General features: G+C 37.8%; 1 long non-coding RNA gene across 5 annotated transcripts in view; it reads left to right on the top strand.

The window, feature by feature from the left end:
* Positions 1–27,701, top strand: part of LOC146432370 (uncharacterized) — a 98,258-nt gene that overhangs the window by 25,625 nt on the left and 44,932 nt on the right. For 4 of the 5 annotated variants that reach the window (XR_014854564.1, XR_014854567.1, XR_014854566.1 and 1 more), the window contains exons 5-8: positions 5,189–5,295; positions 7,856–8,117; positions 10,591–10,649; positions 23,197–23,376. This is a non-coding gene — a long non-coding RNA (uncharacterized LOC146432370). The remainder of the gene's footprint in view (positions 1–5,188; positions 5,296–7,855; positions 8,118–10,590; positions 10,650–23,196; positions 23,377–27,701) is intronic. The other variant, XR_014854565.1, reaches the window with a different exon arrangement.

The following is a 27,701-nucleotide window of genomic DNA, read 5'->3' as shown; positions in this document are numbered from 1 at the left end:
TCATTCATAAACACCATTAAATCCTGATAATTATAGCTGTAGCTGCAGGGTTACTACCTTTACAGTCCTTATGCAGACTTCATTTAGAGGTCCAGTGGGGACATGCACACAACTGCTACAAAATGTTGCTATTAATGGTTTCCTTTGGAACAGTATTGTGCTAGATTAAACATTCACTCATGAAACAAAAATGTTTGTAGGTCATCTAATAGCTAAGCATTCTGTGACTTCAAGTAAATCCTTTAGCATTGGATTCCAGATTTTAGGACTTGCACAATTTTCTTTTTTTTCTTTTCTTCTCTATACAGCAAGAAATATAGAGATTCTGTAGTGCAGCAAAAAGCTCAGCAATTTTCTCTGAATAATGCAGCAATCACCATTTTCCCCAAAGTAAATTGGACTATTTTGGTTTATAAAGCCGCTTAATAACTTTTGCAGTACCTCCTTTTCTTTTTTGCCCCCTTGTTGCTCAGTTTCAGAGTTACCTTCTGGGAGGGAATGGATGCAGGTATTTACTGGATATTGCTTTCAGCTTCATGTCTTATGAAATACATGCTGATATATTTCCAGGAAATTTCAGGTCTAGATGTAAAGAAGCACAGCTCTTGTTCTTCTAGAAAAAAATCTAGACATCCATTTTGGAGCTGCATAGGCTCTTTTGAGTATCTTCTAATATAAATCCCTTTCAGGAGCATTTAACACAAAGGATTTTTAGGACTGTCAGTATTGTTTCATCTCGAAAGTCTGCTCTGTCCTAAAGATCTCGCAAGATATTTTTAAATCCCAATGTGCAGTGGAATTTGCACCATCTCCTTTTACCAGTTGCCATTTTCCTTTTCCCAGTGCAGTTAATTCTCGGCAGTGAGACAAGCTAAGCACAAAGCACAGTGGCAGTTCTCAGGACCTACTTAGCTCTGATGGCCTTTCATCACCTGCTCCATGCTCCATGCTAGAGATATCCCTGCCAGGGATAGCAGACATCCATGAGGAACTGAGCTGATGTCAGCAAGCTGTTATTATTGTACTACACCCCAAGAAACTGCTTCCACCTTCCACTGATTTAACTTTTACACCACCTTTTTGCAGTCTGCCCACCACTGTTTGCCTTCCTTCAATGGGTGGGCTTTGCACACTGAAGGCCTCAGAGCTGAGATTCTGCATTATGCCTTAAAAAAAAAAAAAACTGTGACAGAAATAAAGAAATATTCATCGTTTCTTTAATTGCAGGCTGAGGCAGCCTTTTGCATTCTGACAGGTGTTGATACTGTTCTACAATTCTGCAAAACTCTTCCCCAGTCGGAGGACCCCAGATGGACAATATGACTTTTACAAATTAATGGCACTGCAATTAAAGATATTCCAGCATACCATAAGAGATGAAGAAATGTTTGTTAAACAGAAAAGGTGTTTTGAAATGCTGTGATGATCTGATATACAAAACAGCTTCTAATTTGTTCTCCTGGTACTAATTGCCAGTAGTCACTAGATAAGATTAGACTGATGTTAATTCACTGTATTAGGCAGCAGACAGTTATCTTTGCAGGTGTATTTCTCATGGCCATCAAAGAACTTTAATTAAAAACAGGTGAATATTGTTAAAGAGCAATACCAAACAAAGGAACTCAATCCTTTTTTCTTCCTTTGCTGCTGGCCTGCACTTTTTCCAGAAGGGTTAAACACTGCTAAGATTTTAGTCATTAGCACAGCAAGTCTTGATATAAACCCAGCTCCTCAGTCCAGAAAGACTCTTCCTTTTTATGTGTAATAAAGATTCCTAAAATCATGTCTCAAGTCCTCCTCACTCATCGTTTTAAAAAAAATTACCAGAAAAGCAGCATTAAAATATTATTTCATAAAAGTTATTGAAAATATTTATTGTGGAAATTTTAGAAAGGATGAGTAGGATAGGAGAAAAAATTAAGGCTAAGGAGCATAGAGCTAATTACATGTATTCCTTAAGGCTTCTTTAAGGCCTCATGCTGGATACCCAGGGAGCTAGAATATAAGTTTATATGTCTTAGTAAATCAGCATAATTATTCTTTTTAGTGTTTTGGTGTGACTCGGAATTTTTGAGTATTAATAGAAAATAATTCCTGTCTATTCCTCTTCTGCATCCCTTAGGGAAAGATTCCTACTTTTAAGGCATTTGCATGGGCATATTTTGCTGAATTTATTTATATTTTTTTAACTTGTGCAGATTTTCAGAACTTTTGAGGGAATCTCTCTCAGGATTCATAATAATGGAAACAGTAGCAACTGGAGACTTCCCAGTAAAATTTCCTATTGTTGTCAATTGTCCTTAAGAACATCTCACTACTTTATTTAAATGTACATGCTGGTTTATGGTGTATTTATAGTCACTGGGAAATCCATTGTTTTATCATTTTGAGACCACTAATAACAGCCTCCCAAAATCTTGGGAACAGGAAGGAAATTTAATAAAAAATACCAAGTCTACTATACTTCAATTCCCCCTGCTTGTTATTTATTAAACAGCAACACAGTGGTCAGCCTGTATGAATTACAAATAAACATTGGCCATTCAATTCTCCACCACTTAAGCAAGTGTTGCTAACACAAGTGACCTAATGTAAATTTTAGGGTCTTGCCCTAAAATACGGAGAACCCCATACCAGAAAGGCATAGCAAAATGTAGCTGTCACATTGTCTGTAACCTACCAACTCTTTCCTTTTCAGATCAGACACAAGTGGTATTTGCTCTGCTCTGAATTTTAGTTAGTGATGGCATATTTTGGAGATGATACATCCAGAAGTGCTGATAAAGCAGTGAGATGAGCAAAGGAGTGCTGCACATCTACACAGTGACCTAGCATTTGTTGGGTGCTGTGCAATTATTTTTCTCATGACAGGGAGTTTGAAAACCTGTAGGTAAGTCAGTGTTTTTTCAGTGTTTCTCTGTGACTTGGATTTGTTGTGGTTTTATGTTTTTGTTCTTCGTTGACTTTTCTGGCTTTTTCTCAATGGTTACTGAAAAAGATTTTTTAAAGTCTGGATTCTGCAACACGTATTGGTTCATCGTAATATTCTTAATACTGCTTTTGACATGTAGAACCTGGTTAGGCTAAAAAAATAGTAATTTATAGTCTCAGTAAACAGTGTTCAGTGGTGACCTTTCTGCACAAAGGCTGTCTGCTCCAGACACCCTATTAAAGACTTCAGGATGCCTCGTACAGTCCCTGTGTGCCTTGGTACTACAGCAGGTCAAGGAACTCCTTTTAGTCAGTATGGAGATTCACTTTGTAGTGGCATTTCAAAAAGGCTGGGAGAGTTGCCCTGTACTGCACACACTTCGTAATTGCTAATTTCAGGTCTTTTCAGGGTAACTGATTCTGTAATGTAAATAAAAAATTCAGGTTGTGTTTTTAAATGAAAGCATAATGGAGCAAAATGGAAAATTTATATTGTACTAAAAAGGATGTTTATTAAGACTGAACAAGACAGAATTTCTGAAACAGATTGCTTTTTGGTTATTGAGAAAAATTTATGTATTTTTTAAAAAACCTTCAAGTTATATTTAAGAATGTAAATATCAAGGCTTTATTTTAAACCATTACAAATATTTAAATCTTCATTATTTTATACAACAAAAATCATAGAAGAAAATACATGTAATACTGATAAATAATTCAAGTCCCTAGATTTTAACAATAATAATTGTCATGAAAATAACAATTTTAATAAAATTTTATAAATATATATATTATATAAAAATACCTATTTTTTCCAAGATTTCAGATGGGTTTATACACTGTGTACAAAATAACCTTTTTAACAACCATTTCATGTTTGTACAAATATGTAAATACAAACCACTAATTAACTGTAGGGAAAATTCTTCTGAAGAGACTTAGAAATGTTTAACTTCTAATTGTAGAAATGTTTAACTTCTAATTGTCCATCAGTCTCATTGAAAACTGCAATAGCAGCCACAGAGGCAGAGTAGTCAGGCATTGTGTGATGTCTGTGAATCACAAAATAAATCTCAGTCATAAACACATGCATGGAGCCCTGTAAGCCACTGAGCACTTTGTGTCTGAGCCACTCCAATACGTGCTCACCTTAAAAGCAAAAGGTGTGTAAGTGCTTTGCTGGCTTTGGGCCAGCATCTCACAGGAGTGACCTCAGAGGCTGGGGATCCCCTCCTGCCTCCAGGGGTGAAGATGCCCTTGCTCACAGCACAGTTCCATGAAGCAGCACTTCCCCAGGAACACCCAGCCTTCAGGTACTGTGTCAAGCTTAGAATACTTTCTTTTCCCCCTCATGTCTTTCTGAAGGAGAAGGTGGAGTGCTTGAGTCTTGAGAAAAAGGTATGATGTATACAGAGGATTGTGCAGCATTTCACTTCAGAGTAGAGGTTTCCCTGTTTTCCGTTGTTCTTGATTTTTAGTAATATATTCAGGTTAGATGTAATGAAATAAACTATTTTAGGAACACAAAAAACAATTATAGGGAAATTTTGCTTTAAGCATGTTTCAACATAAATTAGTAAACATAGGACAGGGTCCATACCAGGTCCTTTTGCTAAAGAAATAGATCCCATTCCTGTTTTTATTTTAATTTGTCTGAGACACAAGATACTGAATACACAATGGGTCCTTTCAGTTCAGTTATATGCATTAGGTAATTTAGAATTCAGTTTTTCCAGTTCATATTTCCAAAACATTTCCAGTTTTAGGAGAACACCAGCCAGTTGCAGACCTCTTAAACTGTCATTTGAACAACAGTGCTCAGCCCAGCTCAGAGATACAAGAAGTGTTCCAGCTTTTGCCCTGTATTGCATATTGTTTTCATGGCCTTCTTCATATACGTCATCATTTGTTAAAACTAGGCAAAAAAAAAAGGTGGCCAAAAATGCTCAGATTTAATTGCACCACTGAGAGGATAGAATTTAACTCATTTTTTCCCCAAATTTTGTGGGTTTACATTTGCACTCAAGGGTTTTTTTCCTACATATAGTTCTGTTGGTGTGTGGAGCATGCTGACTCATATTAAATAGAGTTTATTATACAAAAATATATTAAATATATCTCAAAGCAACAGGAAAATCTCACTGTGCATGGTGTCTAATTGTTATTTATTGATGTGGGGGCCACAGCAGGCCTTACCAGTTTAAAAACTGTCTTCATGAAAATATCTTCTTTTAATTTTTGCAAATCACATTTTCAGCTCTACATTGTGAAGGATGAGAAGCTTTAGATGATACCCGAAGACTTGACAGTATATTATGCCAGAGAGTGACAATTTAAAAAAAAAAAAAAAATCCAGTTCCAAGTGTAAGTTTAAAAATGTAACTAAAAGCCTTCATCAAAGTTTAAAGAGCTTCTTGCGCTTTTAGCATCTGCTTATTCTGATTTATTGACAATGACACACCTAGCAACAGTCATTCCTGCTGAAGCAGTGAAGTAATGGACTTCAGGAGAAAAGGGGAAAAACAAGTAGGTGCTGCACACAGGAGAGAGGCCGCTGATTACAGACCACTAATTTGTTATGCACTCTGGCAAATCAGCAGTGATTCATATGACAAATAAGGAGAAAAAATTAACAGCTGTCATGTTGTGATGTGTTAATTTCCTGACAGTCTCTGCACTGAAGCCAATTACTGATTTAAGGGCAGGGAGAGAGAGCCCTGTTCAAGCTTCTAATTAGGCTTCTTCAAGACTAAAAGGATAAAAGCAAAAATAAGAGCAAGAGAATGAAGCAGGTAGCCACAGCTTCATAAAGCATACATGCTTTTAAATCCTCAATTAAATAGCTTTAAGCTTAAGTGTGTTTAAGATAAGAATTTAGAAACATTTATTCACTTTTATCCACGACCCTGTGTTTTAGTCCTTTGTGTGGTAATTGGGAGATTCAGCAAGCCCGGGGGTCTGCCTTGCCCTCCTCCCGCAGCCATCTAGGTTCTGGATGTGACCTGCTGCTAAAACCTTTGCTTAGCAATGCCAGCACCTGCCCATCAGCTTCAGACCCCACCAGGGTAAAGAGACATCAACAGGTTTTTGCCCTTTTGGCCCTAAGAAAGGTCCTTGTAACTTAAGGGAGCCATAATTGCTGGTTAAGGGCTTGGCTTTGGCTCCTAGCCTTGCCTAAGCAATCCCGACCCTTGGGAGGACCGAGGGAATGGGAGCCTCTGGGCCACGTGTAGGGAGCTGAGCTCATTCTGAGAGCTCTGCAGTGCCTTCCCTTGGAAGCTAATTGAAAAGGAGAGCAATCCAGCATGAGGGAGCCCAGTGTGAGGCAGGACCTGGAGAGAAAAGCTGTGTTGGGGAAATACCGAGGCACCAGGTGCTTCATGCTATGGTTGTGAAAGGAGCCTGACTCAGTCATGGAATATGATGTGCATTCCCCAGCTGTCCCTAAAATGGGCAAATAAACTGGGTATGGCATGAAGCATAACAGTGAAGTAGCTGATTTTGTAAGAAACATTTTATTTTCTTAATGTAACACTTAAAAATTAAAACCAGGTTTCCTGTTGACCCGCAATTTAAACCTACAGTATAAAACTACCAACTGACTGTAAAGAGCTTTTGCCTCTTTTTTTGGCATTTACTCAAAAGTGACGTGTGATATAAAAATCAGGAATTAGTCACTGAAAAGGAAGCATGGACTTGCTCCAAAAGGAAGGAGTGTTTTCATCCGCACAATATTTTAAATTTTCTATTTCACATTCAGATGGTCATGGAGTGGCAGTTTTTCAAGTTGCTACCAAACTTTTTCAGAACTCTCTTCTGCCTCCCAAAATGCCACTGCAGTAAAAAATTTGAGAAATTCACTTGCATTTTAAAATGGGCAGCCATGTCTTATTTTTGAATTATGGCTCCCTTCATTTAGGTTTAAAATACAGCTCTTCCTTGCTTCAGGAATGGGCAGAAGCAGAACTTTATAGGAAATTCAGGATCGAATATGCTATGAATTCCTAAAATCGCTGAATTTGCACTGGGAAAGAAAGAAATGTTTCCAATAAAGTTCTGCAGCCTGCAACATAGGCCAACCTCTCCAAAGAAAGTGTGATCAGCCCCAGCTTAGGTAGAATCTGAGCTGCAACAATAGAGAATTTAGAATATTTTAATGATCCCAGACTGAAATTTCTGTGTGTAATTCACAATAGACTTCAATCACTGCTCTAGATATAAAATGACAGTTCTGATGATTACATGGGATCAGCTGTAGAACCAAGTGCTGGTGGGGAAAATTAAGTTAAAATACGTGTGTGTTGTGTGCACTAAACTTAATGCTGCCAAATATAAATAAATACAAATGAAGTCAACACGGTAATTACATGACAGTAGAGAAATACACAGGAGATTGGCTTTACTGGGGGAATCAGCTCAGAGTCTTTTTAAATCCACTGCCTGCAATTCTTCCCCACCTTTGTTTGGCAACTTTAGTTGAATAATAATTTTTGTAGGTTTTGAGCAATTATATGAAACAGATTTTGTGCCTTTTTTTTTTCTGTCTTCAAAGAATTTAGATATCTAAATTTTTGTCATTAGTTCTTAACCTGCTAAAAGTTTGACCATAGCAGGACAGATGTTTATTTTTAATTGTTGTTAATTTTTGTATATTTCAGTATAAGTGATAGTAGGTATGCTGTTGTAAGAGGCAGTAAGACCTTTCTGACATTGATTTTGCTTGCAAGTTCATCCGTATTCTTGCTGGGATGGATAAAGGTAATTCAGTCTCTAGGCTTGCTCAATCCAGATCTACTATCAATTCAATTGAAATATGTCTACATTGAATGTATTATCTTTTTCGGAAGGATAGCTAAGTGAATTAAGCACATGCAATACTTATCTTATCACTGTCCAGGCTAACTTATACTTTATTGATTTATAGTGCCCTTCATAAGCACAAAGGTGTCCTGCACTATTTTATGCCCATGGACTGCTTCAAGCACCTTTGAAATGCAGCCACTTCTGTCATTAATTTGCTTTCATACTTGATTGCGCCCCAAGTCAACTGCTGGCTCAAAGCAGAGCCTTTAAAGCCTTTTCAGGATTCCTTATTGCAGATGGACATGTTATAAGGGGCCAAATCCTGGAGTCCTTCCCAAGCGTTGCTGGACTTTGGGAGGCCTGCAGCTCTCCACAGAAGCATGGTCAGTGTTTAGCCCTGGCATGGCTCTGGCTCAGTGCCTCTGCTCTGCATTGTATCGACTTGCTCCTTGCTAAGTGATGTTAAACTGCAAAGAGGAAGTGGTGGAGCCGGGAGAAGGAGATGTGCATAATCCCCCACAGGATCCACACAGATGCAGGAGGGGCTGGGATTCTTGCATGATCTTCCCAATTTCTGCTTCTGTATAAAAGGAAGGGACAATCTGGCTCCTGGGGCATATTTAGCCCTCATCCCAGGAAATCTGTCACTGAAGCCAGTGGGTGTTTTGCCTGAATAAGTATTGAGTAAAGACTGAAGGCTTTGGCCTAACATTTATATCAAATATGGCCTTCCCAAATTCATTAATTCCAGTTTTAAAATTATATTGTCCATATCTCTTTTTACTGTCCCTGACCCCTTTTGCACACTCTCACCATTAACACTCCCAGTCACAGATATCTGGGAACGTATTCCATCATCAGTAATACATTCAACCTGACTCATATTCATAACCCACTCCAAGTTACTGGTATGAAGAGCATGGCCATGGGTTACTAAACACTGGATTTATAAAATGTGAAGAAAGAAATATGCTGCACTTAAAAGTATCAGAGCACATTTTGCAGTGTGCTTGATCTCTTACACGTGGTCTCGTGCCACAGTCTGCATTAAAAGCAATTAATAATATCAACTCCTGTGTGAGGAGCACTGGTGGATTTTACCTATTCTATATATTTTACTTTTCATGTGATGATGAATAAATTAATCCCATTAATATTTAATTAACTTTAAGTTGAAAGGTGACATCTAACTTAGCCAACTTACTGTTCTGTAGCTAGTTTAACTTTGGATCATGTGATTTTAATTCTTTCCGTATGACCAGGTGACTAAAGGCAAAAAAAAAAGAAAGAAAGGGAAATGCACAGATTAATTTCATTCTTTAACCTTCCTAATGCATCTGCTTGCTTGCATCGAGTCGCAGACAGCAGATCATCACATGATTTATAGTAGTGACCGCTGCCTGCATCTCTCAGGCTAATGACACATACACTAAAGTCATTGATTTGTATGAATAGCCTCCGCTCTTCATTTATCACAATTTAATGTAAGAGTTTGCAATGCAGAAAAAAATTTCACATGGGAAGCATGGCCCCACAGGCCTGACCGCTAAGCAGTTATGAATCATTTGCTGCCTTTTAATATATAGACTGTTCTATTCCTGAAAATGCCCTGTAAGGTCGTGTTTCTTTACAGAACACCACTACAATTAAAAACCAAAAGTAGATGTTTCAAGATAAAGTATGTATGAAGCATGGCAAATTTAAATCTTTGTTAGCATTTCCGCTTTCTCTTTTTTAAATACAACATAAAAAGCCAATTTTATCATTGATGTAAGCAAGGATAATCCATTTAACTTTAGAAGAGTTGTACTTGGTTTTGTTAAACCAAATTTGGCCCATAAAGTTTATTGATCTGCCTTTGTAGTACACAGAGCTCCAATAAGAATACTGACCTAAAGTCAGAGATGCACAATGAAGAAGTAGGGTTTGGCAAATCATTTTTTCCTCAAGATAAAAAAAAGTTTAAGTAGAAGTTAGAAAAGAATTAATATTTTTCCAAATATATTGGTTAGGGAAACTTAGAATGGTTGTATTTAAATATATATATATATATCTATATCTATATATATGTATTTTAGGATAAGCTGGTACATTGTGGATTTTTTATGTTTTAACAAAAACTGAAAAACCCCATTGATTCCAGCTCTTACATTGTTTGGTGTTGTAATTTTAAAGGGACGTGACAGGTCAAATGCAAATGAAAGAAATATTAATTTTTATTATTTATTATATTTATTAATGTAACTGTCATTCAAACCATTAGTTCAAAATTAAAAGTAAGAATAAAGAAATAATAATTCCTTAATAGTGTTCACAAAGCAAAAGTGGAGTACAAGATGATGATTTCTGATGTGTTTGTAATAGAGTGAAAAATAACTGAAAGGATTTAACTCTGTTTTCCTTATCTAAAAAGAATGATAATAATCAAGTATGGTATTTGAAACTTAGAAAAGAAAATCTCGGGTATTTTTTTTACTCTTATACAATCTGCTGAGATTGTATAAATATGATCATTGTTAACTGAGAAAGATGTTGTGTCTTCCTGGGAACAACTTCTCTTTGTATAGAAATTAAAGGTTTAGCTGCTGGTTTGGGGTTTTTTCTTTTAAATATGAGATCAAAAGCCTAGCAGTGTTTTGGAGTTCTCAACACAGTCTTGCAGGTCACAAAATCACTGTTTTCACTGGAGAAGGAAAACGGAAGGAGTGTTTGTGGCTCCAGAAGTAGCTATTTAACAAACAATGATATTAACTTCAGGGAAATATGTACCTTCAATTCCAATACTAGCAGCCTGAAGTAAGGAGACAGTGTCTTGCAGGAGTCACAGTTCACATGATATATTTTCTCTCTTTTCAGGTAAAAAAATCACAAAATGAAGGGAAAATATATGCAGTATCACAATACAAGGGAACTAGGTACCCCAAGCATTTTAATTTTTTGCCTTTATTTCATAAACGTTAAATACTGTTAAATTCTAAAGTGTTTGGCAATGTTTTTAGATGTGCAGAAAAAGTGTGATAAAGCTTCTATTGTGTCAGCCGTTGACACTGCCAAGTTATTTTCCCTTAAAGATACACTTTGTATGCAAATGTATTTCAAAGATTGAAAAGTATGAATTTTCTGAATTTTCTTCTTCTCGTATTGCTTGACAGGGACCATGTGTTTGACTGCCAATATTTAAAGAGAAAGAAAAAAAGGAGGATTTTTAATGATGACTCAGAAAATTTTTACCTTTTGTCTTTAGATATTTTTGTGTAACCAATTTTTTTTTGGTGGTGTTTTTTTTTTTTTTTTTTTTTTGTCAAGCATAGAGTTCAACCAATTTCCAGCACAGCATGGGATAAAATACAGAAAAAACAAAGTAAAAATTCATTTGGAAAAACTTCAGCTATTGATAAAGCAGGTAAGCATAATGACAAAGACTCACATGTCCCAAACATCAGACATTTTCAGCAGGGATCAGTTGTTATCAGAATAAATCATCATCATGGTGAACATCTTATAGCTGGGATGAATCAGTACAATCCAAAACATAGTGTCTTTTAAACATTCCAGAGTAGCTGGGTTTGTGCAGTCTGTCATTCAACAGACCATGCCTTTTTTTTTTGCATTTGGAAGAAATCAACTAGGCCTGGTGTAAGGTTGGCCCCTGGTGTGGGTGTCCTCTGGCTTTTCCAGGAGCTCCAAAGACCCATCCTTACACCTGAAGTAGTGGCAGAGGTTTTCCCTCCAGAGCTGAGGCCAGGACTTCATCATAAGGTTTTACAGTGGTTCCTCAAGAGGAGCAAAATGTTTCTCCACTCATTTCTAGTAGGAAGATGATCTTTATCTCACATGGATGTTGAGATGTTTAATGTTCTGACATGTTAAACTGTCATGCAGAAGTACTTTTATACATGGCTACTATCTGTGTAGTAATTTATTGTCTTTGTTTAAAATGCATCTGCAATTTTAAAGCTTGCATTCAGTATTTTTCAGTTACAAACCAGTCTGGTTTTTGTTTCAGGATGTGTCAGTACTTTGCACAGACTGTTTAGCTGCTGTACGTGGAATGTATTAAATTGTTTGTATACACATATTCCTGGCAGGCTGAAAATTATGTTAGGAAATTTAGAAGAAAATATTGAATTTTGCTGTAGTGTTAGGGAAGTACTAACAGATGCCCCAACATTTAAGCATGTTTTATATACCTTTTTACTCTGCCATTCACTGCAATAATATAGTTTCAGTCCATTAGTAACTGCCAAATCACATGTTGTACCTATAACGTCTTGGTAAACAATTCAAGAAAAATCCCTAAAATTAGAGATCACCTATCACAGCCTGCAGCATCTTATTTGCATGTGTAAATAGATAAATAAAAGCTTGTTCTACTGCGAGAGAATATTCTTCAAAATGATCTGCACGAAAACATAAATATTAGAACTAGGGTAGGGTTGGATATTTTGACTCCATGTGTGAGTTTGATATGAGATACCTGCTTACTTCCTAAACTATCTAAAAGGTAGTGTGGAAGCAAGATAAGCCTTCCATGTTTTTTCAAGATTATGGCCTTTCATCTATATGGGGAGGCGCCTAGCACATTTCTCAGGCTTCTGAAAAATAATAATAATGACATAGGGTAGAGTTCTAGGACTTGGGAGATGCAGACAGGCAGCCTGATCTTACTGTTGGACAAACAAGTGCCAAAATTCCCTAAAGACTTCTGTGAGAGCAGCCTTTGCATTTGAAGTTAAATTTGGGTGGATGTTTTGTTTCCTGGAAGATTTTGTTATTTCAAAATGCAGTTGTGTTCTGGCTTCCAGAAAATAAATAAGTAGATGTAGTAATTGTTTCTTAATATAATGATATGTATCATCTGCATCCGAAGGAAAAACTGCACAAGTTGGATCCAACTGAATCCTTTAGGCTGGAAAAGACATTGAAGTTCTGAAGGTGTGGTTGCTTTTAATTTATCGTCTGATTTAAGGCAGCTGCTGTGCAATTAATAATTCAAGTTTTAGTTTGTTTAAGTATGGTGGAGCAAGACATGAGAAAAGTCTACAGGAGAGGGTTGGTTGTAGTTGGTGCTGACACTACATTAATTCAGGCTGCTGGATAAAATTTGATCATGTTGTAGCATTCCCATGTAGCCTCCATGAAATAAGATATGCTTCATTTCCTACTCTGAACTGTAGTGCCATCTTGTCACCCTTCACTTTGGAGGTGGCTGGAGTTCATAGCCGTTTTGTGACTCAAGATCATGCATAAATGTAGTGCTGTGAAAGACGAGTTCAGTTCTTGTTAGAAAATATTAACAGAACAAGGAAAAGGGTATAAGAGGTTAAAAAACCAGAAAGCCTTCTTTGATTTTAATTCTTTGGGATCTTTAGAACAAAAGCACAGCAGTGTATAGCCCTTCATCTTTAAAGTCATAAAATTATCTGGCTCATATGAATATTCCTTTGAGTTCAGGTTCACAATGTTACTTCTGAAAGTATTTCCAGAGTTGCAGCATGGCTATTAGACATTCCTATTAATAGTAATGAGGATAATAGATCTATTAAATTTGGTCCATCAGCATTAACTTTGAATTTTCTAGAGTTTGGTATGATGTTTAAAATGTTCTTATCACCTCGGTATCTGAGAATTGTGCAACAATTATCAATTTATTTTAATTTTTTTGTTTAAAATACTTTAAAAAAACCTACACAAAGCACATTGTTTAGCCAGGAGATTTTAATATTTTCCTTTTCATCAGTTGCATTCTCTTGGGTGCATCTGTCTCAAATTTCTCTCCTGAGAATGAGCACCAGAGGGTTTCGATTTGTGTTAATTATTTGAGACTTTCAGAAACCCCTATTATTTACTTGGTAAATGTGTATTTCCCGAAGATTATGATCATTTTGGCTTCTTTTTACTCCTTCTTTTTGTGTTTTTCATAACATTATAATTATTCCTGTCATAGGTGCTTATTAGTTTGTGTCTGGGTGCCATTGGCTCCTTAAAGCAGTACTGAAAAAAAAAAAAAAAAGGGTTTTTGAAACAAAAGAGCCCAAATTTTAGCCCTGATTCAGTGAGGCACGCAGCCATTTGGCTGTTTGCAGGCCCATGAGCACATTCAGCCAGCTGGATGAACCACATGCCCATGGGCAGCTCTGCCATGCTCATGCCATCTCTGCTTCAGTCTTGTGCTGCTGTGGTGCTGCAGCTTCCAAGCTGCTCTGGCTGCCTTCCAGCTGTGTGGCTCCACACGCACGCACAGCTGGCATGCAGCTGGCTGCACCTGACTGCCTGGCCATGCCCTGGGGCACAGCTGCACTTGTGCAGCCCGCGCTGCTCTGGCTCCTAGGCTGCTCCTGGGGAAGTTCTCTTGACCCACTGCAATGAATGTTTGACAGCATGTCACAAGTAAGCAGTGCCATGGCCCGACTGCCCTTCAGGCTGACCTGAGTGACTGTCTAGGCAGGACATTTGACAGAAGGAGAGAGACTGCTGGGATGTGCCAGAGACATCTAGAAATGAGCTCTGTCCTAATTCCATATCGGGTTCTGCAGGACAGCATGTGGGGATATACCTCACACAAGGTATACCGTGAATAGAAGTGCTCCTCACTTTTGTCAGAGCAAAGAGGGCAATGTGATTTGTAATGAGGAGCTGTGCTCATTCCATTTCCTTTCTCTGCTCCTACAGCTCACAGGATTCCCTCAAGCACTATGAGTAGGAGTATACCAAAACTGATACTCTTCTCTTTTGCAGAAGAGGAACACAGGAAAATTTCATGGGCCATACCTATTTTCTATATCTGTAAAGCAAATACTCATTGTAAAATATTGAAATGTTACTGAATTTACTTAGACATCTGCTTCAGTTTTTTGTTCAGTGTCTAGTTCTCTTTCCTCTAGTCCATAGCTGTGTGAAGAAATAAGTTCCCAAGAATATTCAGGATAATTAATCTTTACAAAGACAATTTCTTTCTATACAGTTATATTTTGTCTCAAAAATACTACAGAACTCTCTCTTATGGAACAGTATAATGCCTTTCTTCACTTTATTTGTACACTGTCCTCTAATAGATATTATCTGTTGTAAATTTTTTTACTGAAATATTTATTGTCAGTTTTTCTTTTAGAAAAGTTCAAGCCACAGCAGAAATTTCTCCATAATATTTAGCTACATCAGAAACCTATTTCTATAAAAAATAGTGACTCTGTGCATTAATTTTCAAATTCTAATGATCAACCAAAACCAGTGTGTCTTTTTCCAACAACTTTTATACAAACAGTCTCCAAGTTCAATTTGCTATTATGATTATTATAATTATATGGTTGATTAATCCTTGTCTGAAAAAAAACCCACTTGGAAGTATCAGTAGCTTTTCACATTTTAGCATGGGGTAGTGTTGTCCAAGAGCTCTGGGCAGAGGAATTTCTATTAGCAGATGTTACTCTCGAGTGCTAAGATGTTCATAAACTACCTATGAAAATACGAGTACACCAGCTGAATCAGCAATTGTTATTCACAATATTTGATCCTCTGTAGTCGTGGCTATTTATACATAGCTGTCATGAAAATAAATAAAAAACATTTCATGTTCCTTTTCCAAGTTCATGATCTGTGTATCCTGCTTGCTGAAAAGTAAAGCTAAAAATCCCAACCTATTGTAGTACTAAAATTAATTGCTGGATTACTAGTTGGACAAGTGCTACAGAAACAAGGAATATTGTGGTACACTATCAGTATACCCTACTCAGGATTTTTCCTAAAGGTTTAGAGTCCCAGTCTGGAGTCTGGAAATAATGGAAAATAAGAAGAGAACCAAAATACAAATCAAACCAGCAAGAAAAAAGAGGCAAAATATGTTCTCCTATATAGTGGGTAATACTAGAAAATCTGATTGACACCTGGTCTGTTGAGTTCTTAGAAAAATCAGTGAAGACAACTATAGCAAAGATGTATAGAAAAAATTTTATTCTTTCACAAAATATGAACAGTGCTATGAAATCAAAATCTGTCAAACACAGCCAGCCTCCCTAAACTGTTTGGGAATGCCACTGGAGATAAGTTACTCAGCAAGGTACAGTTTTAGAAAGATAATGATATATTTTTCTTGCATCTTTGGGTTTAGATCTTTTTCTAGTTTCTCCTCTCTAGTCTCATACCTGACTATAGTAGGTCTCCCTAGGCCCCACCAATAATCTCTTCACTGATTCCTTCCTGCTACAGTTTTTGTCAATGCTGCCCATAAATCCCTATAATCTCCAATCTCCTCTTTTAGACTTGACTGTCTCTTTGGCTATCCTAAAACAATCGTTAGTGAGCCTGTGTTAGCAATGACTAACTTGTCCTCATTTCCTCCAAATGCACTAATGGGCCACGACAGCTTTGTTTCCATTTTACAGCAGCATTAGGAAGTGGTGGTCATCCAGACAAGAAAAACATGTAACAAGATTATGAAAATATTGAAGTCTCTGGCCACTCTTTCTGAGGGGAAAGAAAGCTCCTCTTTCTCTTGACATCAAGCATAGCATGGGGAAGCAGTGATGCAATTCCCAATATTCTTCTGCCTGTTTTGATGAGGTTGCATATGAATCCATCATGGTTTGTTTTGCTAGTGATCGAACCTTCCCTAAGAACTCTGTATAGATAGACTTATGTGTAGCAAAATTAAACACTTTGAAGATTTTCTTAATTAACTTCCTTACTTCCCCCGAGAGACTCATCTTTCTTCAGCTCTGATGAAGAGAATAAAAGAATAGGTTTTCTGGCCCCTAGCCCTTTCTCTTACCAACCTGAAGACAAGAAACTCAGGTGCCACTTTACTGTCCAATACTAACTGTTAGGAAAGTGCTTAGAAGGTGAATTAATTGAGTGTGGGCTGCAGCTGAGTTGAATAACATCACACACTGACACATATTGTTCATTAGATTTCTTGATGCAAAGGTGGTTTCTGCAATAATGGTACCCATGTTTTAATCTTATCTCACAGGCTTGGGGAAGGAAGATAAAGCACTGTGCTGTGTAACTGAGCTGCTTCATAGGTGCTAGAGTCCTGAGAAATGTTCTTAATACCCTCTCCAATGGCTCTAGCACATCTTAAATTGCGTTACGAGAAATTCAGCTTAAATTTCATCACTCCCAAGGCACCTGGTCGTTTGCAAAACCAGGTTGGTGTACATCTATTACATAGATTAAAAAACAACAAAAAAATTGACTAAGTAAGTTTGGGTGTATATAATTAACTACAAGGATATTGCTCATTTTCATTTCCCATATAAACACTTCCCATATTTTCTTTGCTTTAAATGCAGAACCCCTTAAACGGGTGGGGGAAAAAAAATCAGTTCTCACCCACTGTTCTGAAAAATGGATCCTGTTCTCTTCCTGTGGCACTGGCTAATGCTTGTCTCAGTTGCTCAGCATGATGCTGTAATGGAAGAACTGTTTAGACTGAAGCTCCATCTGCTTATCAGCGAGAGGCTGCAAGCCTGATGCCACACTCCACTGCGTCTATTGGTGTGGAGAGAAGGCTCTGCAATGGTGTGTGGGAGGGGCAAGAGTCATGGTAATGAAAGTGATGCTGAGTGAAGGGACTACCCTGAGGTAGAGCCCTCTCTGTGTTATTCTGGCTGGCAGACTGCAGTAGCAGCCCTTCTGAGTAGGTGTAAGTGAAGCAGCTGCTGCTTCTCTCTCTAGTGGGCAGCAACCAGACTAAGTTTGTGTGGAGGTGTGGTGAGATAAGAGGGATTTATATGGGATGAGATAAGATCTGGTTTTACTTGAAGATAAAGAGTGAGAGTTTGGCAATGCACACATGCATATATGGAATACAGAAATGCAAGTTCTATGACTTGACAGAAACTTGAGTGAAGCAGTTTAGTAAGATGAGACCACATTAAAGGATCAAAGTTGACTGATATGAGACCTGGAGAGAGAATAACCTGCCAGAGACAGTGGAGGAACAGGAGGGTTACATGGGAAAATAAGGAACATCTTGGAAAGTGCAAGGTGTGAAGGTGGAGACCAAGTGTGCCAATCAGCTGTGCTGAGTCTGGAAGAACAAAGACAGCTTTGGAGCAAAGGGACTAGATGAGGAACAGAGGGCAGAGGGAAAGCTGTCCTATAATTAGCATCCCTGGCATGTGGGGTTGACCATGTACCCTCTGGGTGCAAAGGATGAGTACAGTGTTTTTATAGCTGCTGAGGAAAGGAATAGGAGCAGTACAAAGCTGTGGTACAGGCTTTATTTGGGCCTTTTCATGTTTTTGGGAGTAAAAAGCTTTTCACATTGCCTAAGTAGGCATGGTTCTGTGATGGGTCTTCAATGCACCAGGGAGGAAAGGAAGACTGAGTTTCAGCTGTAAAAGATGGCAGCAGGAGGAGCTGGAGGCTTTTAGAGAGCCTCACAACTAGAAGATCAAATCTGTCCTTTTCACAGGAACCAATGCTGCAAACAACCAGTACCTTGTAACAACATTACTTTTGTGGATGTTCTTAAGATGCAAGTTTTCATGCTGTAATTCTTGTGTAACAAATCTAACTGGGACTGGGAGATTTTTTTTTCTGATTTTAGACCAACTGATTTTCTATTCTTGAGGTGAGAGAAAAAATATTTTAACATGGTTGTTTACAAGCAGTGCAGTATTATTTAAATTCTACAAAATTAAGATATCACTATTTGTGCAGAATTTCCCGCTGCTACCCTATTCATACTTATTTCACAGCAGTGCATTTGGTAACAAAGATAAAACTCGCTCAGACTTCATACTCCTTGTCCTCACCAATCTCGTGGCATTGTCATAGGCACTACTGTCCTGTGTGTCACTCCACCTCATTCTGTACTTTCCCACTCTGCAGATAACTACTGGTCTCCACTGGGATTGATTTACATATTAAACATTAATTATTTTCCTGTTCTTAGTTATGCAACGTCGCTGTGCCTGGCCAGCAGCAAGATGTGGTGAAAACTTCAGTGCTTGGGCCTGGTGTATTTCTCTGCTTCTCATGTCAGCCCTCCCGGGTAGTGGCAGGAAAGAGTATCTCCCAAACCTGTCAAATCTATCACTCTTCTAGTTCAAATGTTGACAGGCCTTGGTAAAGCGCACTTTAAACAGATCTGTTCTCTGTCACTGCCATGACAGTAATACATGAATCCACAATCACAATGATTTTAGAAACAGACAGACAACATGAACTATAAAAGCCTGATCCTGTTAGAGCTTTCTTGGATGAGTATTTTAAAGGGAATGTTTTTGTGCTAACAGTTTTGAGAGTATTGCATGTCACTGATCCTGAATCTCTTGTTTCTTTTGGATGTCTTGATTCCTTATCTTGACTCTTCAAATATTCTTCATTTTTCTTGTGGCTACCTCAGTCTATTTGCTAGAGTTTCAAAGCCTTTTACTGAATGTAATGTTGCCACGTTGTGTGTAGATACCCAATAATGTGATCAATCGCTACTCCCCCTCCACTGAGCTGAATGTCAAAGTCACAACAGATGTTGTTTGAAAGAAGGAGACATTTATTATCTCACTGGACATTAAAGATAGAACCATATTTATTGTAGGAAGAATCTGATGGCAGGAGAAGCCCTTGAATGCTAACAACATCCCATAAAAAAACTGGGCTGGAGATTAGTGATACTGACAGTATCTGTGAGTGTGGGTGGCCAATTGTATGTGGAATTTCTGATTTGACTGTGTAGTAATGCACTTGAAGCACTAGCTAAGTCAAAAAATGTGGGGTTTTAAACCCTCTGGACCATTATACACTGCTCCTAGTAGGCATAGTCTAAACTTCTGTGCTGGCTATTTGGCTCAGGCTGTTGAATATCTGTAGTGTAACTACCATTAACATATGTTGTGAAATGGAATTTCTGACTCATGAATGACCAAAGGGAAAAAAAATTCTCTTTGGGTCAGGAAGAACAGTTTTGCCATTCACCATCTCACAAGTTGAGTGTTTACCAAGTAGGCCTCAGTGATCTAGCATAGTAGGTTAGTAAATACTAATATTTATCTTTAGCAGAGCTGACACTAAAGTTTCATGAGTAGGAATAATTTCTCTTTATGACTAAACAATGTTTTCTAAATTTTCATAGTTCTGTGTGAACTGCTTCTGATGTTGCTGAGGACTTCTTTCCTGGGATTGGATGTGTTCAATGTGGGTGCCCTAATGGCCAGATTTAATTTTTTCACTATTATGAAAGAGTTTCTGTAAGTTTGACCATTGAGAACACAATGTTTAAAGTACAGGAATAATTTTGCTCTGAGGATATGTTCAGAGGACTGTTGGTTCAAAAAACAGTTTTGGATTTGTCTAAAAGTTCAAAGGATCCTTTAAATTGTTGTCTATTGCATTCTGAAGCTTTTTTTGTGTCTAGGCACCAAGTTTGAAATTCACCCTGGCCACAGCAAGAGGCAGGCATATGTCCATATTGAATTGTTTAACATTATGGAGTCATTGGTAATAACATTACCATTGTTACCAAAATGTTAGTTGATTCCACGAATCTCTTGCATCTCTGGCTCTGTGCAGAGGTTGGCACATTTCTCTTGTCATGTATAGTGCTAACTTCTCACAAACAAGATTAGAAGAGTTACAGAGTGCCATTTCTTTGTCATTTTCTCCAAATTACCTTAGAATTTTAAGTATGTGGAATACAGTTACCAAAAGAGTTTCAGTAACATTACAGTTTCTATTGGGTAAGCAAATCTGGCTGTTCCATAATGTTCAGGTGCATAGCTCTTATGAGATGAAGGCATGAGTAAGTTGTCAGCTCCTTTGATACCATAATGTTTCCCTAATGGAACCATGGAACAACATTAGACAGGTTTCCCAACACCTCCCAGAAGGCTGGATTAAATACAGTTTCTCACTATAGTCTTCTCCGGGTTTTAATATGAACTCTTTTTTCATAGTACCAGTAGCCTACATGCAGTGTTTTCACCCCTTTACAGACTGATAATGAGTGAATGTTCATGTGGTCTGTTGCACAACACTAAGCTCTTATTTCACTGTCTGCAGTTATGTTCAGTAAGTACAATATGAACATCATCTCAATTAACAGAGTACCTTCAGGGCTTTTCTTAGCCAACTATTCTAGCACGCTTGTCCATACTGTCATCAGCACCTAATCAACTAATGATGGCTGAAAATGAGGAAGGCCAATCCCAATAAATCCAAAGGATAGTAATTTTTCTCTTTTAATGCCCTTCTCCCTCCTTCTTCCTTCTTCCTACGGCACATTGCAGTAAATTAATGTCATAGTGGTTATTACAGTAGCGCTGCTATGGCAAGTATTCAAGCAACGATCCTCGAATATTTTACCTCAGCATTTATTTGTCCATAAAATAAAATAGGATTTATTGCAGTACTCTCTGGTTTGAGGACTGCATGGACAGCAGATGTGACAACTCCTTATCTCCACTGCAGGTAAAGATATAAGGGATGTTTCCCTGAAGCTAAAGAGAAACAAGGAACACAGAAGTCAGTCAACTACACAACCACAGTATCACACAAATTGGTAAAATAAATAAATATAAGCATAAAAATATCCTCCTTTGTACCTAATAAGAACTCCAAGAAAAATCATTCAGTAATTTTGTCCTTTAAAGGTCTCAGTAAATTAAAAGGGTATTCATTGCTTTGAAGATTGCTGTGTCCAAATCAGATATAGGATTTTGAGATTGAAAGATGGAAAGATAAATGCGAGGAATTATTGTTGCAAGCCCTACTCAGAGCATAAGAGAAGGAATTACAAACAGATATGGTCAATACAATTTTACAGAGGTTTATTGTTAGTGTTGTTCACTTAAAAAAATAGATGGTTTTGACTACTTAAAAGGCTCCACCTTAAAGAAAAAAAAAAGCTTATAAAACATAGGTTTTGAAGCCAGCCCTGTGGAGATGCGACTGCTGGCTTAGAGATATTCATATTTTCAGCTGCATGTAAATTTCTGTGTGTCATTAACATCTCTGAGCTCTGTAATTAGGTCTCTCCTGATCTGGTTATAGTTTCTGTACATTATGAGTATGTAAGCCTCTCCAGGGAAGCACAAGGCCAGCCTTACAGGGTTTCCCCTTTCTGTTCCACGATTTTGCTCTTATCTTTAGCAAGTACATCCTAGCAACTGCTTGCTTCGAGGTTACAGCGAGATCCCAGTGAAAGGCTATAAAGCATTATCAGCCTTTGCCAGCACAAGTCTCTACCACTAAACCAAGGCTAGAGCATCTCCTTCCTTCATAGACTCTCTACTTTTCCCTACCTGGCACTCCTCATTTTAAATATATTCTCCTAGATTTTCTTTATTCCCCAAATTGCTCTGCAATTTTCAATTATAGTTATGATCTAATTTTTTCATCATCTTTTTTTTTTTTTTTTTTTTGGTAAAAGAAACAGATATTCCTACAATGTGAAATTGTGTATCTAAAACCCTAGCTGTGTTTGAAAGAATGTTCCTTCTGAATAAATAATATTTCAGGAAATGAAATATAACATATAAACCAAATTGTTTGTCTTTCTGTTCTGCTTCTCACTGGGAAGCACCAGAGAGTTCAAGTAGAAAGAGAAAAGTGGTTTATTAAAGGATGCTTTCATTTGGATTAGTTTGTTCAGAAAGCCTTGTCTTGTAGCATTATGTCCAGGAAATGCTGTCCTCAATATAAGGAAGTGCTCATTCCATGGCCTGACTATTTTTTGATTTTTCTTGAATGGGCTTTCTGCTTAGGTATAACAAAATATTGGATAATGAAGATAGAAAACCAATATAGAGTAAAAAAAAATACAGAATTGCTTAGAATGAGTTCTGTGTGTAATTACTTGCATTTTTGCTAACTACTGTATAGACAACACTTTTAACAAGGCAAATTGGAAACGTGGAGACAAATCAGCTTAGGGATATAGCTTCAATTTATTACACAATGATAACTGGAAACTTTGTTTCTGCTGCGTTGCAGTCAATTTCTACAGAGCTCACACTCTGAATGTGTGATTAATCATATGAGCACTGGGGTTGCCAATAAATACCAAAACCTTAAAACTATAACAACTTGCTCATTTTGTGCGGTCATTCCAAATAGCTAAACAACCAGAAATTGTCAATGTACACCAAGATCAATGCTCCAGGGTCTCTACATAAGATTGATTTCCCTCTCTAAGGATTTCATCTCTCTCATCAACAAAAACATTTTGTCCTCCCTAAATAATCCAATCGAATGCCATCCTCCTGTGGAACAGTGAGAGGTTTAAATTGTTTGGATTAATCTCTGCTTTGAGGTGGCCTGGAAAGTCTCTGTAACTTTGTCAAATATAGCCTGGAGGGAGAACTGCCGTGGTTTGATATGTGCTAAAAATAAACAAATAATGAGAGTGTCTAAAAATCATGTTGTGCTTTAAAAATAACGTGTGTGAGAAAATATGTTTTAAAGCTTTTGCTTGTAATACAGAACATAATAATCATTGGTGTATTCCTTCTTGCCAAGGCCTACCAGCTCCTCTCTACTGGAAACGAAGAAGGAGACTGGGAGCTGTGGGAAGGGATTCAGGCAACAGAAGCCCACAGAGATCTTCCCCAGAAGATGAGTGGAGCAGATCAGAGATGGAACTAAAGGAGCTGTCATCAAACCACAGCCTTCTCCCTGCTCTGGACAGTGGATGCACAGGTGAGGTTTAATAGAAATGTGCTGATTCAGATTCTGATCCTCTGCCTGAGTCTCCTTCAAGGGATAATTTTGTAATTTAGAGGCTGCTGACTGCACACATGGGTCAGGCTGGGAAGCAGCCATTCTTGGAATGTGGTGCTGAGATTTCCAGAACACAGTAGGTTCGTGTCATCCTTTGCAGACTTCAGGGCTGTTGTAAGCAATTGGTGTTTAAATGTTGGATTGAAGGTACCAAAATGATGGCCAAATAGGCCAAGCATGGATTGTTTCCATCTTGGACCGGTACTAGCTCAGAAATGTTGAAAAATGTCTGCTGAGCAGGTCTTTCTAAGTGGAATTATTTTTAGTTACGTTATGGGTTAGGTTATCTTAGTCTCAAACACCAAAATGGTAAACTGGTTTTGAAGGAATTGAATATTTATTTTAGAGACAGGCCAAGAACAGATTGCTCTGGAAATTCTAAATATCCTCAGAGTATGTGTGGTTTGAGCTTTGCCATGCTCCAAATGTAAACTTCTTTTTTACTCTTCTGTTGCAAAAAAAATCTCCTTTGTAGAGCTGTAAAACAAATCTTACAAATGTCATTGTACATACCAGTGTACATTCAATTTGAAGACAAAAATATTTTCAGTAAGATGATGAATAAATTTCTCCTTTGTAAACATTGGAAAGGTAGAAAATGCTATGAAGGTAATGACTGAAGGAAGAAAATATCACTTCATTCCATTGAAACCTAAAAATAAATTTGAAGGGATATGCCTACTACTATCAGGAGTACATATGGATTTCTTGCTGACATTAGTCTCTAAATTGAATGTCAGACTCACCAAGAATGAGCAGGGAGGGAGGGGTGTGTGTGGGGGGTAGGCCAGGAGACTAAATTTAGTATTAGAAAGGCAAGATGAAACATCATGATTATCATTAGGAAAACCTCTAAACCCTATTTGTACATTATCTTGGGGCAAATACAAGTGTCACATGTTAACAAAAGGCAAAAATACCACACCATGCTGTTGTGCCCTGAGGGGCCTCTCTGCTTAACAAGAAGATGTTGTGGAGTGCGCATGCACACCAGAAATTTATGATTTCCTTGAAAGGCAGGGATAAGTATTTTCAAGTCTCTCACACACAAAAGAATAAAATGAAGTATTAGTGATGCATGTTGGTAGATGACAGTGTCTGAAAGTTCACTCATAGTTTTTTCCAAGTAGATATATAACAACTTAACAGGTAAATATGTAATGCACCAAGATTCCATGCTTTATAAACAATGGAATAAGTAAATATCCTATATGTATTTTGGTATTATTTTTAAATAAGTCAGAGGGAAAGGAAGACATTTGACAGGTGCTCAGATAAATTTATTCACCTGAAGTCCGCTGGACAAATTAAAAAAACCTCCTAAGTTTGCATCAGAATAGCTAGAAAATGGCTAGAAACATCTGCCAAATGGCCAGAGGGTGCTGGTAGCAAAAACACTTCACAGCTGTTGTATGTCAGTCTTGAGCTTCTAACAGAAGCACAGTACAAGCTAATAAATAAATCCTTTTCACTTTAGAGAAAGTGAGCCTCCAACATTATGTCTCACACAATGGCATAAGTGTGACCCTAAAGATGTTTGGTGTTGGTTTTCTCATTTTATGGGACACAGACGAGAAGGGTGTTCCCTCCATGTCAGCATCCTGCCTATCTAGCAAACCCATCTGCTAGCCATGCCCTGCCCAAAGGGAGAGGAACAGAAAAGTCCACACTGCCAGGCTGCAGAAATGTGTGACAGAATGTCATACCTCTCTGAGGCAGAAATAATTTGTGGAAATAACTTGATAGGCCCCTAAATTTCAAAGAAGCCATTAAAAAAATTTGCAAAGTAACAAAGCTTAAATTAATATATGAGTAAATTTATATCTCAGTCTATATACAACTATTCACATATAAATGTTAATGAAAGTAATTTTATGCATTTATTAGTAATTAAGTAAATCTAGTTGCACAAGAATTTAGTGGAATAGCTGAACAATTTTTTGGTTATAATTTATAAAATGAAAAGAATAGATGTCTCTGTAGTACTTGGAAATTGACAAGAAAGAAACTGACAAATCATACTGACAGCAATGAAAAAGCTAGAAACACTTATATAATAAAAACCACAGTTTGAGACTACAAATTCTCAAAGAACCCATGCAAGAGATGAGTTTTTGCATGCACACCACATATGTGAGTGGTTAGAGGGTCAGGATCTAAGAACCAAGTGTTTAGCTTTATTTTTTAATAAATCATGTAAAAAAAATATTTGAGGAAATAAATTTGCAGAATACAAGTTCAGGGATGCTAATTACCAAGAGTTCCTTTATGTACTCCAATGTGTTAAAAGATGAATATTCAGTGGTTTAAGTTGTTTATGATCAGTCATGTCCAAAGAGAAACAACTATTGTGGAAAGGAAGAGAGAGAACATCAGTACTAAGCCTTTTAGTTTGACTCTTTTAGGAGCTAAAGCTGTCCTTGAATTCAACTGCAGAGCCCAAATCAAGGTACATTCTGGGAGGGGCATGGCTCAGGGAGGCAGGGCTCAGCACCCCTGTGGTTATGACTGTAGGAGACAGGTTTGGGCTCAGTGGGCATCCAAACAGTTGAAAGGGCAGAGCAGTGTTTGCGTTTCCCCCCTCAAAGGAGCTAGCTGAGCTCAGAAGCTCTTCAGTGTGATGGTGCTGGTCACCATCCCAGAGTGCACCGAGAGCACTCCTATGAAATGGAGTTGTGTGTGCCCCAAGCTCTGCCCACTGTCCCCTCAGAGGCACTCAGCACCTGCTGCAGGGTGAGTAAGTGTGACCCAATGCCCCAGGCTGTGCCCTTACACAGGGAGCAGCTTCGTGTCTCACAATGGGCTGCCCTTTGGTCTTCCTTCAAGGGCAGCCTTTTCCCTTGGCTGTGTCTCCTTAGCCAGAGTGAGTATCCCTGTGGCGGCCTTTCCACAGGCTGCAAAAAAAGGCCTGTCACAGTCTGTCCATACAGAAATGATCCAAGGTCACAGGGGATCTCACAGAAACTGGAAGTCCTAATGTTTGAGCCAGTATCTAGAGGTGCTTTCCTTGACTCTCCTCCCTTCTGTAAGTAGTTCAATGAATTTGAGCATGAGCAAAGGGTATTTGACTAATCTCTTATGTAAGTATGTCCTTAGACCCCCTTGTTTTGCTCTTGCTGTTAGTGCACTGTTTTTAAGCAATGGATTTGGCTTTCTCTTCCAGATGTTACATTCCCTTTTGGAGCATCACTTAAGTCTTCATGCTCATTGTGGCTAAGCTGAGAAGCAGATAAATGCATAAGCTCATACCCCAGTCAGCGTCTGCTTTATGACTGTACTCCTTTCATTACATTTGTCTGTAATGTTATTCTGTTTGTTTTCCAGTATGGAAAGTGTCAGAGAGAGGCCTTTATCCTACATTTGTCCATATGGGCTCATAAGCCACACTGGGATTTTATTATCTCAGTAACATTGCCAAGTGCTATAAACAGCCAAAACGTTTTGGGTGTGACATTTTTTCAGGACTTCAGTCTTTAGGTGCCTGGTTTTGTGGTTCAATTTCCCTTATTCATGACAGTTCTTTAAATGGTTAATGGTTCAAGCCTTGAAAATACAAATTCTGTGTCTGGGGAATGCTGTGATTTTTCTCTGTCTCAGGGTGATAATGCAGAGATTTGCATCTAAGATAGGGATGTTTCACTTCTGATGCCTTTCTGCATCTTCGAGCGTGTTCAGGCTATATGGCATCTACATTGAAGTTATGGAAACATAGTAACACTTTAAATTAAGGTGATCTGTATAAATATTTTATTATTTATACAGCATTCAATAACGTGCTTGTAAAAAACTTGGGAGTATGCATTGAAACAGCAGACAAACTATTTGAACAATACTTACATCTTAAAATATTGTTGTAACAGCTTATCACCTTGCTGTGGCAGCATTTTAAGCATTTATTGATGATGCATTTTATAACATGCCTTACAATAAGTTATTAAAGGATGTAGTGGCACCAACTAATCATTTCATAAACATGAATAAACCATTTATACAGGGCACCTTAATTTAAAGTGCTTGTAGGAACTTGCATAAAATGTTTTGAACAGCTGACATGCAGTATTGGTGCTTCACGCAGTGCCAAAGTGGTGTCATGTCCTGGTATGCAAGAATCTTATGTGGAACTGGAGCTTTATTGCTTCCAGTGATAGAGCTGGGAACTGCACAGTAATTCCAAACACAAAATGCTGTAAATCTCTTCTGAAAGAGTGTACGAGGAAGTGCATAAGCAATATCCAGGAGATTCT

Source organism: Lichenostomus cassidix, chromosome 11 (genome assembly GCF_008360975.1).
Source record: "Lichenostomus cassidix isolate B80296 chromosome 11, HeHo_3.0, whole genome shotgun sequence".
Lineage (NCBI taxonomy): Eukaryota > Metazoa > Chordata > Aves > Passeriformes > Meliphagidae > Lichenostomus > Lichenostomus cassidix.
The sequence above is the reverse complement of the archived record's forward strand: the minus strand, read 5'-3'. Positions and strand labels throughout refer to the sequence as shown.